The following is an 18,993-nucleotide window of genomic DNA, read 5'->3' on the forward strand; positions in this document are numbered from 1 at the left end:
CAGAAAAGGGGGAGAACAGATATTGGGAGAAAATTCACAGTTAGTGCCTTCCTCTCCTTGACCTTACCATTATCCAGATGAAATCGGGAAGGGAGGACAGGGAATACATGTATAGCAGTATGTTTTGATTTTAGTAACATTGGTGCCCAGACGGATGGTTAGAGGTTTGGGTCCAATGTATATCTTAAGTGTAATGGCTAATGTCAACCAAGAACTGAAAAAATATGTCTCTTGGATGACCTCTGCCATGGCAGCAGGACAGGAGGGGTAAACAGCAAGAGGACAGCAGGAGGGTCCTGGGAACCTGAGAAGGCAGGTCTTGGGCTTCCAAGAAAGGGAGAGGGATGGAAATAGAGAAGGGAATGTAAGCAGATGGCAAAAGCAAACATCATTTCCTCATTGGCACCCATAAAACCTCTCCAAGTGCCTTGGTTGCTGAAAACCGGTTCATCTTAAGCTCTACCTTAGGCATCCTTATGTCCCCGAAGCTGCACCCAGTGGCCTCGCAAGGCAGGGCTCATCTCAGGCACACAAACAAAGGATGCCAATCTGAGAACTGAGGAGCAAACCCAGCTTGACTGAGGCTGCCATGGCAGGAGACTGGGGGAGTGGTCCTAGGGTCTCAAACAACTGTGGACCACACACAAGACCTTGATCCTGCTTCTCCCATTAACCTGCTATAATCTTCAAAGAAGTCTTCTTGTTTCTCTAACCTACATTTTCCTATTTATATCAGTAAAAAAACATTTCTGCCCCTGGCCATGGTAGCAAAGGACTTAAAAATCCTTGGGGGAAGCGGGGGAGAGAGAGAAAAAAAACAGATTTATAGATAAATTTACATACATAACATAGAGATATAATTTAATTATATTACTATATAATTATATGTAATTATATTACTATATAATTAAATATACTCATATTATACAATTAATAATTATATAATAGGTGATCTAAAGTTAGCAATTACTGCTATAATATATAATGATATCTTATTAATAATACAATTAATATTATATGAAGATATAACATCTCTTATATATTATTTCTATTTATATAAGAAAATATGGAAAATCTATATATTATATATAACATAAAATAGTCTCATGTAATTTTCATGGTTTCAACTAATATCAAACAAGAACTAGGGGTTTAATAGAAAAATTGGAGGTGGAAGAGAAAGCTTGAAGGAGTCCTACACTCTGCCTCTCCCTGGACCTTCCCCACAGTGCGGCCCTTTTGCCAGAGCTTCATTAGCAGTCCTAGTGCTCTGGTTGCCATGTGGGTGGGCTTCCCTTAGCTTGTGCTGAACCACAATGAATTCCCCTCCACACCCATCCTTTGTGAGAGAAGTCATAAGTCACTGAAATATGTGGTCCTGCAAAGGTGAATGGCTCCCACAATGCACACTGTAGATGATTTTGATGCTAGGAGGCCAATGACATAGCACAAAGATATAGCACAGTAGGTATCATAGATTACTTGGGGTTTTCACTGATTATTTGGGGTTTTCATGCAACAACCAATTCCAACTGAAAATAGTCAAAACTATCTGTTTTCTATACCAGCCAGTTCCATTATTGTACCAGTCACCACTCTTAGCAAAACTAATTACTCGATTTCAAAAAGGAGAATCAAACACTGGAGAAGTGCTGCCCTGCCTGGAAATTCTCAAAGACATTCTCTGACTTAAATCTGAAGAAACAAACGAACAAAAGCCCATTGTGTGGCTCTGTGAACATTAGGCAAGAAAAAAAAACACCAAAACATACCTACCTTTTCTTTTGAGGAATTACTAAACTTTGTTGCTGTTGATTAAATTGGGTGTTTGGGGTCACTGTCTGCGTACACAGAGCCCAGCGCTAACGGGCAGAGGAAAGGCCCCGGTCCCAGCAGGGGAGCCGGGTAGGCTTTGGTTTAAGGTTTCCTTTATACAGGCTGTAGGGAAGGAGGCGCTCACACAAAAGAGGGGGCTTGGGGAGCCCTCCATCTACACCTCGGAGGTCTGGCAGAGCTCCCAGAAGATCTTGTCGGAAGCCTAAGGGAACCCAGAGGAGGTCTGGGCATTGGAAGGCTGGCAGGCGCAGGCCTGGGAGGTGGGGCTGGCCTCCGGTTCCGATGCCAGAGGTGTGGGCAGGGAGGAAGAAGGAGGCCCTTTCCGGCTGACTCACCTCCTCCCCCTGCACCTGCTCTCTCTCCCCCACCCTGCCCTGCTCCACTCCCACCCTTTTCCTGGTTTGGGTTCAAACCTTAGCAACTAGCTCCGACAGCGAACAACACCTGCCCACTCAAAAACCTGGCATACTGTCAACGTACCCGCACAGACTCCACTATTTTGATACCTTTCCTTGAAGCCAAGATGTTTGTGAGAAAGAGAGAGAACACAGCCCAGAGGACAGGCTCCTCCTGGCGACGTGGTTGCCTATAAGCTCCCTTTGCATTTGCTTCCTCGGGCGCCACCCCCGCCCGTCAGTGGAGCGCGCAGAAGCAGGTGGCAGGCAGATGCAAGGTGCGCTCAGTGCTCTCGCTTGCAGCAGATGCAACGTCACTTTCCTTGCAGGTTTCTTGGCACTTTGTGGCCTTTCCTGAGCCAGCGCCTCACCGGAGCTTGCTTCCTGGGGCGGCATCCAGACCCTTAAGCATAATGATCCAAGATCTGCCACTCACCCCACAAGAACTAGGGGGCCTGGTTTTCTGAGTCACAGAAGCCTCTGCCTCTATGTAGGCAATGCCTGACGCTCCCACAGGTCCCAGAGGCACGAAGTGCAGGGAGAGGCCAGTTCATGGAGGCCCCGAGGAGGAAAATCATCATCCTGAGCAATGGCAACAGCCCAAAGGAGGATTGGGGACCCCTCCAGGCCTAACCACTTATTTGTCTCAAGCCTAATGAAACCCTATTTTCACACAGGTCTCCCTGCATTCACATCAGTCTGTGGTTTAAACAAATTTTGTGGTTGTTGTTGTTGTTGTTGTTGAAATGGTTACTGAATGTTAGATTTCAAATCACCAGAACTTTCTGTGTATGAGGTCAAGTGCCTGAGCTCAAGGCACCTGTGTTCTAATAGGTAAAATAGGAGTGGGGGTTGGGGGGACTATAGGTAATATATGTGTAGCTGGATTTTGCAGCTTCATGACAGTGGGGATATAAGAAATGCTTGGGGTTTTTTTTATTTTTTTAGTCAAACTAAATCTAATAAGACCCAACTTTCCAAAGGTGATGAAAAGTCTAGTGTCTGTCATTTCAGAAGATACGTTCTCATTCATGAGAGCACAAGAACCATCAGTTAATATGATGGAGCATATATGATCCAAAAAAAAGAAGGATCCTGATTATCACTTCCAATGTAGATTATGTGTATTCAATGACAGGCAGTTTTATTTCTTCCGCCGTGCCAAGTTCAACCATGAGGGAGAGTCTCTCAGTAACCACTTTATGGCACTCACAACCCTTTGCCAGGCCCTTGGTTCAAATAGCACCTCCTGGCACTCTGTCTCAGCCCTGTCATATCTTCCTCATAGCTCTGATCACCATCCTAACCCAATGGCTTCTAGAATATGTTGGTTTTCTATGTTCTCCAGAAGAACATAAATTGCATGAGAGTAGAATCCTTTCCAACCTTATTTGCTGATATATAGCCAATGCCTAGAAAAGTGCCGGGCACACATCAATGACAAATATCTTTTGAATAAACAACTCAATATGGCAGGTCTCCAACCTCCCCTTTTTCTTATACTGTCCAATGTTCTTCTGTCAACAAACTCCACTTCTAATGGATCTACATCTTCAAAAACAGCATAACTCAAGGCTGGAAAATGGGAAAGTGTCTTTCTTTTTTTTAACTTTTTGAAAATGGGCAAGTGTCTTTCATTCTTTCAAGTTGAGTCCACAGCAGAAGAAAACTCAAGTTAATTTTTTAATCACTTATTACATATATACACAGATATATCTATAATGTCAGGATTGTTTTTAAAGAATTGGAGTTGATTAGAGTCTGAGCTGAACCATACCGCCAAACTGATTTTAATTCAACAATTTTCAGAATGATGACTTGAACTTGGCTTAAGGTTGCTTTCACTTCTGTTTGCTACCCAACTAGCCAATGAGCAGTGAAAAGAATATACACAAGAATAAAGATATGGATAAGTTGGATATTCTTTGGTGCCTTCCTATATCCGCATAGTAAAGCCCCCAGAATTTATTGGTTTCATCAAGTCAAGTAAAATAGTGAATCTGTCAAGATAGAAGAGCCCAGAATCTGAGTTCATTGACTTTCAAAGGAATTCCTAAACCATATAAGAAAACTCCTGCTGCACAAGTGCATACATCTACACTCTATTTCTAACAGCACCAATGGGCCAGCTTCAGGTGTGGGGCACTAGGCCTGGCCACAGCCCACTATAGGGATAATAGTAGAGAATAACTTGGTATCATCAAAAAATAATAATAAATTATTGGGTTATTATTTGAGTCTTGATCTATGGCTTAAGGAAAGAGAATTATATGCTGTGGAAAACAGAAAGGATATGCTTTCAAACACACAAAGCGGTTTGTTTAAAGATTTGGAGAAGAAGTTGAGTATGCAGAGGAGAATAACCCACAAAACAAGCCTGGCTCAAAAGGAGGCTGTGGGCAGGGGTTTACATCGAGAGACTAGAGCCATCTGGTGGAAAATATTGAAAGCAACCAAGAATAAGAAGAAGAATCAGTGAAAATCTGCTCATGATATCAAATCCCAGAAGTGGTTATGTTCACTGCATAGCAATTCGTTGGCTCATCCGGAAGAGACCTTTTATTTTTACATATGATAAGATAAAGACCCAGCAAATTGAAGTGACTTGCTAAGCTGAAAGAATTAGATAATGGCATTATTATATTGGTCACTCTTGGATATAATTTAAGTCCAATATGAACCAAAAAGTAGAGAAACTTGTTTTGAAGAGTCTCAATTATCAGGGGATTTGTACTTCACCTTAAAACATTTAAGTCTTGCCTCTCCCTTAACCCAGGGATCTCTGCAGGATCAATCATATTTCTTAGTCAATCTTGATCCTCTACCTGGTTATCTCCAAGATCACACAGACTTCTATTTGTCACAACTTCACTGACTGGCCTGAAGGACTCCCAACCAACCTTAGGACTGTGTTCTTGATACCACAACTTATCATTAGTAACAATAGTGAGATTCCAAATAAACTTCTCTTCAGTTAAAGATTAGACTGTCCTACCTCACCTGCATATGAATTATGAATATTTACCTTGATCTGATTTAGTTTAGGAAGAGAAGTCTTTGGGCCTGAAACTTGCACAATGGATCCTCTGTAGGCATGCCTTTGTACACATGTGGGCATTGATTTGTTCTAACACATGTAAGGCTTACAGAGGAATAAACACCATTACTTATTTCAGTAGAGATACTTTCTGAGGCCCAATCTCAAAGGTAAATACAAATAGACAAAAGAAACTAAGACACTCAGAATTCTTAAAATCCATGAAATCCACTAATGCTAGTGTAAGCAGAAAGTGAACTTGCTGAAGGATATTAAATAGCTAACAGAATTACTAAGAGGAGTAGAATGCCAGGCACTGAAGCTGCATGGGCAGGAATAATACCCACCTATATTGTGGGGGCTTCCAGTGGACTAGCTTTGCCATACTGCTTAGTCCTTATGCCTCTTTTTAAAATATATTCTTATTGATTTCAGAGAGGAAGGGAGAGGGAGAGAGAGGTAGAAACATCAATGATGATAGAGAATCATTGATTGGCTGCCTCCTGCACGCTCCCTACTGAGGATTAAGACCGCAACCCAGGCACGTGTCCTTGACCGGAATCGAACCTGGGACCTTTCAGTCCTCAGGCCAATGCTCTATCCACTGAGCCAAACTGGCTAGGGCAGTCCTTATGCCTCTTGACACTGAACATTGAAAAGCTCTACCATTGCTTTCTCCAAAGTACCAGCCATCTGTCACCATGCTAGCCAAGAGATCAATTCCACCATGTAGCAGAATTGCTATGCATTTACCAAAATTCACGACTAGATATTTCTGTTACTGTTAGGTTTGACATGTGCCTGAATTCTGGCCAATAGAATGTAGATAGAAGGGAAGTGTACTCTTCCAGGAAGAGCCTGTAAATGCCTCCTATAAATGGTCCTCTCTCACCTTTTCCACTGCCTAAGTCCCTAAGAGACCACACGGAAGGCTACTCCATCAAGAACTCCTCCATCAGACTTCGATATGAAAGAGAAGTAAATGCATGTTGTGTTTCAGTGCTGAGAATGAGATCTGATATAGCACTTCTGATATTGCTGACTTCTAAATTAAGTCTTAGACGGGTCCATCTGGTTGAAAGAATCTGGGCTCCCGCAGAGAGCCTGGTGATGCAAGTTTCCTGCCATCACTCTTGTGAAAGCAGGATTCTGAATGTGGACAGTCACCAAGGTGTAAAGAAACAGGATTCTGGACAGTTACCAAGATGTAGAGAAAATACTTTGAGCAGTGATAGATGAAGCATGATCCCTGCTGAAAGGAACAAACAGTTCACAGAAAATGAAGTCCACATAACCAGTAAATTTACGAAAGGATTGTACAACCGAAGGTCGTGGGTTTGATTCCTGGTCAGGGCACATACCCTGGTTGCGGATTCCATCCCAGGTCAGAATGTGTGTGGGAGGCAAGTGATCAATGTTTCTCTCTCCCTCTCTCTCCCCCCACCCCATTCCCTTCCTCTCTCTCTAAAAACCAATAAAAATATATCCTCAGGTGAGGATTAAATAAGTAAATAGCAGTGAGACTCTGGATTGGTTGAGCACTAACTGTCTACAGTAGTCCCCTCTTATCTGTGGGAGATACGTTACAAGACCTCCAGTGGATGCCTAAAACCACAGATAGAACACAACCCTATTATACACTATTTTTTCCCTATACCTACATCATGAGGTTTAATTTATAAATTAGGAACAGTATGAGATAACAACAATAACTAATAATAAAATAGAACAACTATAACTATATGCTATATAATAAGTTATGTGAATGTGGTCTCTCTCTCGATATCTTTCTGTAGTGCACTCACCTTTTCACTTAAAGGACACACTTTCTGGCTTCTCTTTGGCATATCAGAATTGCCAGCATCACTACTGTTGCATGTTAGGGCCATTATTAAGTAAAATAAGGCTGACTTGAACACAAGCACTGTGATTCAGTGACAGCCGATCTAATAACCAAGGAGACTGCTAAGTGACTAACGGGCCAGGAGCATCTGCAGCGTGGAGACGCTGGACAAAGGGATGAGTCACATCCTGGGTGGATGGAACAGGACCTTGCAAGAATTCATCATGCTACTCAGAACTGCATGCAATTTAAAACTTATGAATTGTTTAATTCTGGCATTTCCCATTTAATAGTTTCAGACTGCAGTTGACCACAGGTAACTGAAACTCCAGAAAGCAAAACCATGAATAAGGGGGTACTTCCATACATACCAAGGCTGACAAATAATTTATCATACGTGAAGAACCTTGTTCTTTAGCCTCTTTTGACAGCTAAAATTTTTAAGAGATTTCTGGAGACTAGATTTGACCTGAAGACCTCAACAAGGAACAGTTCTTAGAGAGTAAAACTATTAAAACTGTCAGTGTGTCTCCACTGCTAGTGACCCACAGTATCAGGTGGTGACTTGGGCCCTCTGTCTTCAATCGCACACCCTCTCATCAACTCCTTTGTCTTCAGTGGTGATGGAATGTTGTACCAGGCTTGAAAATGGGCATGTGATCAAAGTTAAGGTAATTAGACCCTTCCTCTTCCTCTTCCAGGATTATTCATCTAAAGTGGAGTGGCGCCCTGGCTGGTTTGGCTCAGTGGATAGAGCATCAGCCTGCGGACTGAAGGGTCCCGGGTTGTGTGCTCATGCATATTCATGCATGCTGGATTTTGAGCCTCTTCTTGAGTTTAACCATCTCCTCTGTATTACTCTGCTCAGGGTGCCATAACAAAATACCACAGAATCTGTAGTTTAAAGACAGAAATTTTATTTTCTCACATTTCAGGAGGTTGGAAGTCCAAGATCAAGGTGACAGCAGAGTTGCAGTGCAATCCCCAGAAAGGGGTGTGGGGGAGCCAGCCAATCAATGATTCTCTCTCATCATTCATGTTTCTCTCTCTCCCTCTCCCTTCCTCTCTGAAATAAGTGAAAATATATTTTTAAGAATAAAATAGAGTCTTTTAATAAAAGTTGTGATTGGCTTAGAGATGAGGGTAACACCTGTAACACCCCCCTTGTCATTCGAGTCAACATTCAGCCAAGGCACTAGATGAGCCAAAGTCTTAAGGAGATGATATGGTTACAGAATGTAATAACTACTTCTTGACAGGCCCTGTATCTCAAGCTCTCCCAGAGCCAACTTAATTGTTACTATTTTCTAATGTACCATTATCATGAAAACTGAGTTGGAAAGGTTACCTAATGGCTGATCTCTAAAAGAGGAGTGGATTCAAAAGGAGTCAGGTGGCATTCGAGAGGCTCGAGTGTGGGAGGGGTTACATCCCCAGACTTGCTTTTCTTGTCAGTGAATCACAAGTCAAATTACAGAAGAAAGTGGCAGGAATTCGGCTAAATTCCAAGTCCTAGTATCAGAAGGTATTCACCTGCCTTCAAGCATCAGCTCTCTGTTTGGCTAGGGACATTTCTTCTAATTATGTATTGCTCCCTGCAGGCCACCAGCAGGACCTTTATTTCCTCCACAGTTATTAATCAGCTACCCAGTGTTAACAAGAAGACCCGATCTGGAAGTGTGTAAATCCACTCTCAGTTCTCTCCTAATCACTCAGCAGGCCACTTTGGGAGCTCACTAATGAGGCGCCCCAGCCAACTAAGAAGCTGACTGGCTCTATTCTTAATGATCACTTCCAAAATGGGACTTTTTATTTCAAATACATAGGCCAGTTCAATACACTAAAATATATAACTTTTCTGCAACTTACTGGTAAAACTGTATCTAAATTAGGAAAAGTTAAAATTGAGTAACCAAAGTACAATAAAGTTAAATGCCCAGGCAATGGGGAATTCAACTGGGCACGATCTCAACAGCTGGGGACGTTCCTGTTTGTCCCATGACTGAGTCCTCATCTGTGTTTCTATTATCAAAACTTCATCCTTCTGATGTTTCTTCCTCTGACAATTTCAAAATAGGATTCATACTCTAAAGTATTAGATTGAACCTTATGAAATTGCCAATATTTGATGACTTTTTTAACCTATAGTCATAGCTATTTCATACAGTTCAACTTAATGCCTAGGCCCTCAGAGTTTTTATTGTTGTTTTAAATAAATGGTTTAAATTGATTTGAGAGAGAGAAGAGGAGAGAGAGATAGAGAGGGAGAGAGAGAGAGAGAGAGAGAGAGAGAGAGAGAGAGAGAAACATCAATGTGAGAGAGAGATCAGTTGCCTCCCATGCTGGGGATCAAACCCACAACCTATTATGTGCCCTGATCAGGAATTGAACCCATAACCTTCTAGTGTATGGGACGATGCTCCTACCAAGCCACACTTGCCAGGGAAAGATGTAATGGTTATTTCTCATGCTCTTAAAGACATATACATTAATTTGAGGAAATCTGGCCATTTAAGAGTCTAACACTTATTCCAACGGACCCTTAACCTGAACACACACACACACACACACACACCCTGTATTATTTCCACCTAAGGAAGAAAGGTTTCCATTAATTCTTTGAAATCAAGGTAACCATCAAAACTCTCCATTCCTTGACTATTTTCCCTTCTATGCCCAAGCTTACGGGTGAAGCGGGAGAGGAAAGCAAGGAGATAAAACAAGTTCTTTTTCAAGTTTCACATGATTTCTGGGAGGTAGTGTTGGAATGGAGGCTGGCAAGTCCCAAGATCTGCAGAGTGAGTTAGCAAGCTGGAAACCCACTGGAAACTGTACTTGATGGTATAGTTCCAGTCCCAACATTGGCAGGCTTGAGATATAGGAAGAGCTGACGTTTCCATTCAAAGGTGGTCAAGGAGAAGGAACAGCTTGTAAACCTCACCCATTCCCCTCAAGTTCAACACCTGGACAAGCTATGAGAAAGTCTGAGTGCTCCCTCCTCTGGCACAGGCAGGAGCTCCCACCCAGCCCCACTCCCTAATCATGATTGAAATCCATTTCAAACCTGTCTGAGAGATCTGCTCTCCTCCCCTGAGAGATCTCGATTATGTAAGTAATAAACCTTTTTATACCCTCTTATGTATCTGAGGCATCATCAGTCTCCACACCCAAGCCTAACTTTAGCTAAGGATCCATCTGCCTCCGCAGGAACCATAACAACATATATTTAAAATAAGTGACAAAGCCCAGCCAGCCTAGGTCAGTGGTTGAGCATCAACCCATGAATCAGGAGGTCATAGTATGATTCCCAGTCAGGGCATATGCCCAGGTTGTGGGCTTGATCCCAGGGTAGGGCATACAGGAGGCAGACGATCAATGATTCTCTCATCTTTGATGTATTGATCTCTCTCTCCCTCTCCCTTCTTCTCTAAATCATCTATATGACTTTTTTCTAAATCACATATTTATTTATTTATTCATTCATTCATTCATAATAAGTGACAAAGCATAGAGACATGGAACAGACTGACATACCTCCATGTGAAGGTAGGGGGATGAGGAGAAATAAACCAAAGAACTTATATACTTATATGCATAGCCTATGGACAAGAACAACAGGGTATAGGGTGGTGAAGACCTAGGGTAGGGGCTGGGCAGAGGGGAGTAAAGAGGAGAAAATGGGAAACATCTGTAATACTGCCAACAATAAAAAATAAATAAGTAAATATTTGTGTACCACTATATTTGTGAATCCAACTGTAAAGGTAATATAATAATCACTATTATCAATCTATTCATTATTAGAATGTTTTAGGAGCTCCCAGTTTCAAAAGAATTCATCCTTCCAGTAAGACATCCTACTTGCAAAGGCTTTCCTAACTATAATGATTTTGAATAACCATATAAGGTAATTTAATTTATATCATCGCTCCTCTCTTGTTAGCCAGAGTATATGGTAGGATTTTGTATGAGGAGAACCAAACTGGTATATGATCAGTGGCTTATTTATCCATTCAGTATGTACTTATAGAATGCCTACTCTAAGATAGACACTGCTCTGAGCAATGTGGATATAGTATAGAACAATATAGACAAAAATCCCTACCCTTGTGGGGCTTATATTCCAGAGAATATAATAATAATATTAAAGAGAAGATAATAATAAAGTAAATTATATATATTAGAAGATAATAAGTGCTATGGGGAAAATATTCAAGAGTAAGGAAGATGCAACGTACTAAGGCAAAAATGGGGAGTTGGAAATTTTAAAGAGAGTAGTTTAGTTTCATTACTGTTGGTCACCAAATATATTTAGTTTCCCATTCCCAGGGTCATGCTAGGATTGTACTTCCCTACCATATTAAAATTAGGAACATCCAATGAAGAGCAGAAATGATGTGTCATTTCAGGACATGAAGAGCAGTGCATGATTTCCCACACACCCTTCCCTCTGCTGCAGTAATGGCAGAACATGCCAAAGGAAGCTTCAATCAACCAGAATCTCTGAGTAAACTGTGAGGAGCCAGAGCCCCTGCCAATGTGTAAAACATTTGGTGTGAGCTATGTGTTGATTAAGCTGGTGAAATTTGGGGGACTGTTTCTTATAAGAATAACCTAGCCTATCCTGACTAATGAGTAGACCTCAAGAGTAGACATCATGCCGAAACTGGTTTGGCTCAGTGGATAGAGCATCGGCCTGCAGACTGAAAGGTCCAAAGTTTGATTCCAGTCAAGGGCATGTACCTGAGTTGCGGGCACATCCACAGTAGGAGATGTGCAGGAGGCAGCTGATCGATGTTTCTCTCTCATCGATGTTTCTAACTCTCTATCTCTCTCCCTTCCTCTCTGTAAAAAAATCAATTAAAATATATATATATAAAAAAAAAGAGTAGAGGAGAAACCAAGATGGCAGCATAGGTTAACGCCGGAGTTAGCTGCCTCGAACAACCACTTCAAAAATACAACTAAAAGACAGAACGGACATCATCCAGAACCACAGGAAGGCTGGCTGAGTGGAAGTTCTACAACTAGGAGGAAAGAGAAAAGCATGCCGAGACTCAGAGGAGGCGCAGTGCTGAAGTAAAATACTGAGGTGCGGAGGTTGCATGCAGAGCGGGCTGGTGGCTGAGGGCGCGGTTGTCTGTTTCAATCGGGAGAAAGTCTCAGACTCTGAGCTCCAGATCCGGGCGAGTCTCTAGGGACCCAGACTCAAATGGGAGAAGCGGGACTGTCTGGCTTCGGTCAGAACTCGAAGGCAGCTTTCTCTCCGAGGTTTGCAGCAGTTGCTGGGACTCTGAGAGGCAGAGCCCCTGGGAACGGACCGAGAGCAGCCATAACTGCTCGCTCCGCCTGCCCTGCAGATCCTCTGGGACCCGCCCGGCCCAAGCCCTGCACAGAGGCATTTGCCGGATAGCCTCAGGCAAAGGCTAGATTAGCACCTCCCTAGAGGACAGTAGTTCTCCCACTGCAGACACAGCTGATTCGCACAGCCAGTTGGCCTGGAAGTCAAATCTCCCCTAGTATTACCTACAACAATCAAGGCTTAACGACAACAAGACTGTGCACAAAGACCACTAGGGGGTGCACCAAGAAAGCATAAAAAATGTGGAGACAAAGAAACAGGACAAAATTGTCAATGGAGGATATTGAGTTCAGAACCACACTTTTAAGGTCTTTCAATAATTTTCTAGAAACTGCCGATAAACTTAATGAGATCTACAAGAAATCAAATGAGACTCTCGATGTTGTGATAAAGAACCAACTAGAAATTAAGCATACACTGACTGAAATAAAGAATATTATACAGACACCCAACAGCAGACTAGAGGATTGCAAGAATCAAGTCAAAGATTTGAAATGCGAAGAAGCAAAAAACACCCAACCAGAAAAGCAAAATGAAAAAAGAACCCGAAAATATGAAGATAGTGTAAGGAGCCTCTGGGACAGCTTCAAGCGTACCAACATCAGAATTATAGGGGTGCCAGAAGATGAGAGACAGCAAGATAGTGAAAACCTATTTGAAGAAATAATGACAGAAAACTTCCCCTACCTGGTGAAAGAAATAGACTTACAGGTCCAGGAAGCGCAGAGAACCCCAAACAAAAGGAATCCAAAGAGGACCACACCAAGACACATCATCATTAAAATGCCAAGAGCAAAAGACAAAGAGAGAATCTTAAAAGCAGCAAGAGAAAGAGACTCAATTACCTACAAGGGAATACCCATACGACTGTCAGCTGATTTCTCAACAGAAACTTTGCAGGCCAGAAGGGAGTGGCAAGAAATATTCAAAGTGATGAATTCCAAGAACCTACAATCAAGATTACTTTATCCAGCAAAGCTATCATTCAGAATTGAAGGTCAGATAAAGAGCTTCACAGATAAGGAAAAGCTAAAGGAGTTCATCACCACCAAACCAGTATTATATGAAATGCTGAAAGGTATCCTTTAAGAAGAGGAAGAAGAAGAAAAAGGTAAAGATACAAATTGTGAACAACAAACATGCATCTATCAACAAGTGAATCTAAGAATCAAGTGAATAAATAACCTGATGTACAGAATGAACTGGTGATTATAATAGAATCAGGGACATAGAAAGGGAATGGACTGACTATTCTTGGAGGGGGAAGGGGTGTGGGAGATGCGGGAAGAGACTGGACAAAATCGTGCACCTATGGATGAGGACAGTGGGTGGGGAGTGAGAGCGGAGGGTGGGGTGGGAACTGGGAGGAGGGGAGTTATGGGGGGGAAAAAAGAGGAACAAATGTAATAATCTGAACAATAAAGATTTAATTTAAAAAAAAAAAGAGTAGACCTCACTAAAGTGACAGATGATAGTATAGTGGCTTGAACCTATATGTCAATAGTGGGAAAGATGAGAAGTCATCAGAATCTGTATATATCTTTATGTATAGAAAAGAATTAAGTCCTCTATGACTGAAAATGTGAGAACAATGACAGCAGACCGCATTGGTTCTTATAGTATGTCAGAAACATCGTGTGTGAATAACAACTGTAATATAGGCAAACCTTATATTCTAGTAACAGTCTGGAAGAAAATAATCTATCTAGTAGGTCTATAACAGCATAAATAACCCATTAAGTATTAAAAGTAGAAAGATTTTGCTGCCCATTAACTCTGACTAGTGAAGCAATACCGCCCTCTAGTGATGAAAAATGAAATTAATTTAGAAAAGGCTAGAAAGTGGCAACCAATATTGCAGAGAAATGTATATTTTGAAATTTTGGATTCTCTTCGTGCCATGACAAAATACGTCATAACAATTTTTATTAGGATATATCATGAGAAATTCTATATCGGGGAAAATAAAATCTGGCATTGCTCTTCAAAGTTAGCCATAATGTTCAAGAAGGCAAGAATCCTGAAACCCTTTGACTAACCTACCATGACTATTATATGTATAAGACTTAGTAGTATTTGTAGTGATATCAACAACTCAAATCTTTTCTTGTCATCCAAAAAAGAAACATAATTGCTGGGGTCCAATCCCAGCAGGTCCAGGGGTCCCCAAAGGTGTGGACAGAGTCGGCGAAGAAGGAATGACACGAAGACAGCCTTCAGTTGGTCAGCAGCCTAGTCAGGACCTATAGCCAGGATCTCCAGCCAAAGTTCTGGTCAGAGTTCTGGTCAGGAACTGATGAGGATCTGACGTTTATTGTCTTATTACATCCGTATTTATACCAGCCGATTCCAATCCCGTCAATTTCTATTACAAGGGTTAAGGTGTTTCTCATCTCCATTCCAGGGAGTAAAGACCATGTAGCTTAATTACCCACCTGGCACTTAATTAAGGGGTTGTATCCCCTCCCTAACCTCAGGGAAAGATCCCCACCTGGGGAAACAACCTTTCTCGGAGAGGTGACCTTGGTTAAAACACATGGTGCTAAAGGGAGCAAACTTATTAAAAACAGTATGCTACATACGCCAGGTCCACTGAAACACATGCTGTGCAGATGCCTCTTTCCTGCAGCGACTGCGTCAAGCAGCAAGGATGGACCGGCCTCCGGCACATAATGAAGTTTTTTCTGTTATTGTTGTTTTGATAGGTACTTGTTTGTTGCAATTTTTGTTCTTTTTTTAAATTATTTTTATTGATTTCAGAGAGGAGGGGAGAAGGAGAGAGACAGAAACATCAATGATGACAGAGAATCATTGACCGGCTGACTCCTGGATGCCCCATACTGGGGATCAAGCCAGCAACCTGGGTATGTGCCCTTGACCAGAATCAAACCCGGAACCCTTCAGTCCACAATCCGATGCTCTATCCACTGAGCCAAACCAGCCCGAGTACATGATGAAATTTAATGAATATAACTGGGAACTCCTAAATTTATATTTTTGGGATTTTTGTTGTTGTTTAATCAACTGAATAAATGCAGGATGTTGACAAACTTCCTGGCTATACACAGAGTGGTTTTTTTGTTTCTGTTTTAGTTTTACATAATCTTCAGAACTCAATACGAAGCAGTAGAGAGATGTAACTTCCAAAAAGACTGTAATGATAAAATGTTCATCCACATCAAGGAAGTAATAAATCCACTGAGCTTTGCATTGGCATAACCATTATAATTAACCAACTTGCGGAACAAATACGGGTGCATCTTTTATTTTTTGTAATTAAACGGGACCAGAACCCCAATACTTTAGATTAGCTGGAGGCATTCTGCCTCTCCAAGGATCTCACATTTTACCCCCACTTACTCGAGAACCCATGGACTTTGTCCAGAGTAGCTGAACATATTTCTTAAATGCCTTCTGGACAGCAATCTGAAAATATGACCCCTCACCACAAGACCAGATTTCAGCTACCATATTTGTTGCCACATTCTGAAAACTGGTCTTGATATGTTCTTTTCATTCTTCCTCTCAGTCCCTATTCACACACAGGCCACAGAGGTCCCAACTCCTAAACTTCCACAAGTAATAGCTTTTTAGTTTGAGAACTAAATGTTCAGTGAGTCTTTCCAATGTTTCTCATCGATGATTCTAACTCTCTATCCCTCTCCCTTCCTCTCTGTAAAAAATCAATAAAATATATTTAAAAAAACAAAAAGACCTATACTGAAAAATAATTACAGTGCAACATCCTAAGTACAATAGTAAAAGTGTGTACCATGTGTATGGAAGAGCATTAGATAAATTGAAGCTGGTCTTGCCCTAGCCGGTTTGGCTCAGTGAAGAGAGCATCAGCCTGTGGACTGAAGCGACCCAGGTTCCATCTAGTCAAGGGCACATGCCTGGGTTGCAGGCTCCATCCCCAGTTTCAGTATGGGGCAGGCAGGAGGCAGGGAATCAGTGATTCTCACCATTGATGTTTCCTTTTTTAAAAATTTTATTTATTTATTTATTTATTATTATTATTATTATTTTGCCATGATCTGATCCTTTATTCTGCAAGCACACAGCTCAGCGGCGGGAGGCCCTCCCCCGAAAACAGTCCCTGTTCATGATTCCGGGGCATGGCCACTCCCATCAGAGACACGCTCTCACACACTCACTCCTGGACCCCAATGTCCCCTGGGATGCTTCTTGGCCTGCAGGGAGGAGCCTCGGCAGCTGGCTTCATCCCTGCCCATCCTCCTAGTGCCCAGGGTGCCCATGGCCCCTCTTGGACTTCCTTTTCCCTGAGGGGGGGGTCGGATGGGGAGGGGGACAGTGCTCGAGGGTGGTGGTGGCGGTGCTGGCAGGAGAAGACATAGAGGGGGCTCCATGGGCTCTGGTGGGCCGGAACCCCTCAAAGGGTGAGAACTTCAGGGGGCTGCTGGTGAGGCGCCTGGGGGAGCACAGCTTGGGCTAGAAGGAGAAGCCCTCCTTGAGGCTGTCCAGGACGGAGGGCGCCTCGTACGAGAAGCCCAGGAAGGCCTGGTTGGCGCTCTCACTGAGGGCCGTGTCATCCGGACTGTCCACTGGCGCCTGCCGCGTGAAGCGGGTGTCAAACCGGCTCACGTCCTCTTCTGATTGCAGACAGGGCCTGAAAGGGGGGTCCACGCGGCGGGCCAGGAGATCATCCCAATGAATGTGCCGGAAAAAGGGGTGCCTCTGTACGTCGGCAGCGTCCCCTCGGCCACCCCCGATCCGTCGGCGGGGATTCCGCATCAGAAACTTTTTGACGAGGTCCCGGGCATCCGGGGTGAGGTAAAGGGGCAGCCTCAGCTTCCCTTTGATGATCTTGTCCATGGTTTTCTTCCGATTCTCTGCAGTGAAGGGTGGCGAGCCAGTGAGCATCTCGTACAGGAGGACGCCCAGGCTCCACCAGTCCACCGCCCGGTTGTGGCCGCGGCGCACCACAATCTCAGGGGCCATGTACTCAGTGGTGCCACAGAAGGTGTGGGTGACAGCACCCTCGTGAATGGAATCCTTGCCGAATCCGAAGTCCGTCAGTTTGATGTGGCCCTGGCTGTCCAGCATGATGTTCTCGGGTTTGAGGTCCCGGTAGATGATGCCTTGGGAGTGGAGGTGGCCCAGGGCCAGTGTGATCTCTGCCAGGTAGAAACAGGCCGTGTCTTCCAGCAAGATGCCCTTTCGCTGCAAGTGTGTGAAGAGATCGCCGCCACTGAGGCACTCGAGGACCAGGTAGAGTTTGCCCCTGGTCTGGAAGGCATAGGCCAGCTCCACAATGAAGGGGTGCTTCACCGACCCCAGAATGCGTCGTTCAGCCCGGGTGTGCGCCACGTCCTTGGCGCTGCGCACAAGCTCGTCCTTCCTCAGGACCTTCATGGCATAAATTTTGCCCACGTTGGTGCCCTGCACCTTTCGCACCTGGAACACCTTGCCATAGCCCCCGGTGCCCAGCACACGCAGCAGCTCAAAGCAGTGGGGCCCCAGGCGCTCGGGGCCGGGCTTCACACTGGTCTCGGTCAGCTCCACCTCCTCACAGTGCCACATGGGCTCCAGGGCAGCCGTCCTCAGGTTGGCGAGGGGACACGCGTCCACAGGCCTGAACTCTGGCTCGCCCTCGCTGCTTTCCTCCGTCTCCAGGTCCAGGTCCAATGCGGCCGCCATGGCGGCGCCGGCCCCACAGGACCCTCGGTGCGGACCAGCGGCTCAGTGACTGGCAGCCGAGGCCGGGCCTCAAGGGTATCTCTCCTCGAAGTCGAGGGCAGCCGGCCGATGACCCAAGCTCACCCTGGTAGCTGGGGCCTGCTCCTTTGAGTGAGTCCCTGAAGCGCGCCTCCAAGAAGAGTCTCTGAAGCCAGTCTCCTACCAGTGAAATGCTTAGTAATGTGAGCCTGGCCTATATATACCACTAGGAGGGCGAATCTCTTTAAGACCTCACTCCCCATAGGTTCCTCCCTGGAGGCGGGACATGTGGGCCAGGGTGGGGATAGGAGGAAGTTCAGAAATCTGGTTGGTGGGATCTCCTCTCATTCCTGCAGGCTGGGAGGGATTAACCTTGGTTAAATGTATAATCTGATTAGCTCCTTGGTAATCATCCCATTGAATTTCTCCACACCCTTTAATCCCATTTTTGCTGAGGAAGAAACTGAAATTAAAAGTAAAATCTGGCCCTGGCTGATTTGTCTCAGTGGATAGAGCACCAGCCTGTGGACTAAATAGTCCTGGGTTCGATTCAGGACAAGGTCACTTATCAGGGTTGTGGGCTTAATACTCACTGCGGGTGTGCAGAAGGCAGCTGATCAATGTTTCTCTCTCATCGATGATTCTAACTCTCTATCCCTCTCCCTTCCTCGCTGTAAAAAATCAATAAAATATATTTTAAAACACAAAAAGACCTATACTGAAAAGTAATTACAGTGCAACATACTGAGTGCAATAATAAAAGTGTGTACCATGTGTATGGAAGAGCAATCGATAAATTTTAGCCGGTCTTGCCCTAGCCGGTTTGGCTCAGTGCAGAGAG

The 18,993-nt window shown here is 43.8% G+C and overlaps 1 pseudogene; it reads right to left on the bottom strand.

Moving 5' to 3' along the window:
• Positions 1-14,752: 14,752 nt before the first annotated feature.
• Positions 14,753-18,913, bottom strand: LOC139004865 (ribosomal protein S6 kinase beta-2 pseudogene; annotated as a pseudogene).
• Positions 18,914-18,993: the final 80 nt, after the last annotated feature.

The sequence above is a fragment of the Myotis yumanensis genome, unplaced genomic scaffold, assembly GCF_028538775.1.
Source record: "Myotis yumanensis isolate MYYU_CA2020_CCGP unplaced genomic scaffold, mMyoYum1.0.hap1 SCAF_3, whole genome shotgun sequence".
NCBI classification, from domain to species: Eukaryota; Metazoa; Chordata; class Mammalia; order Chiroptera; family Vespertilionidae; genus Myotis; species Myotis yumanensis.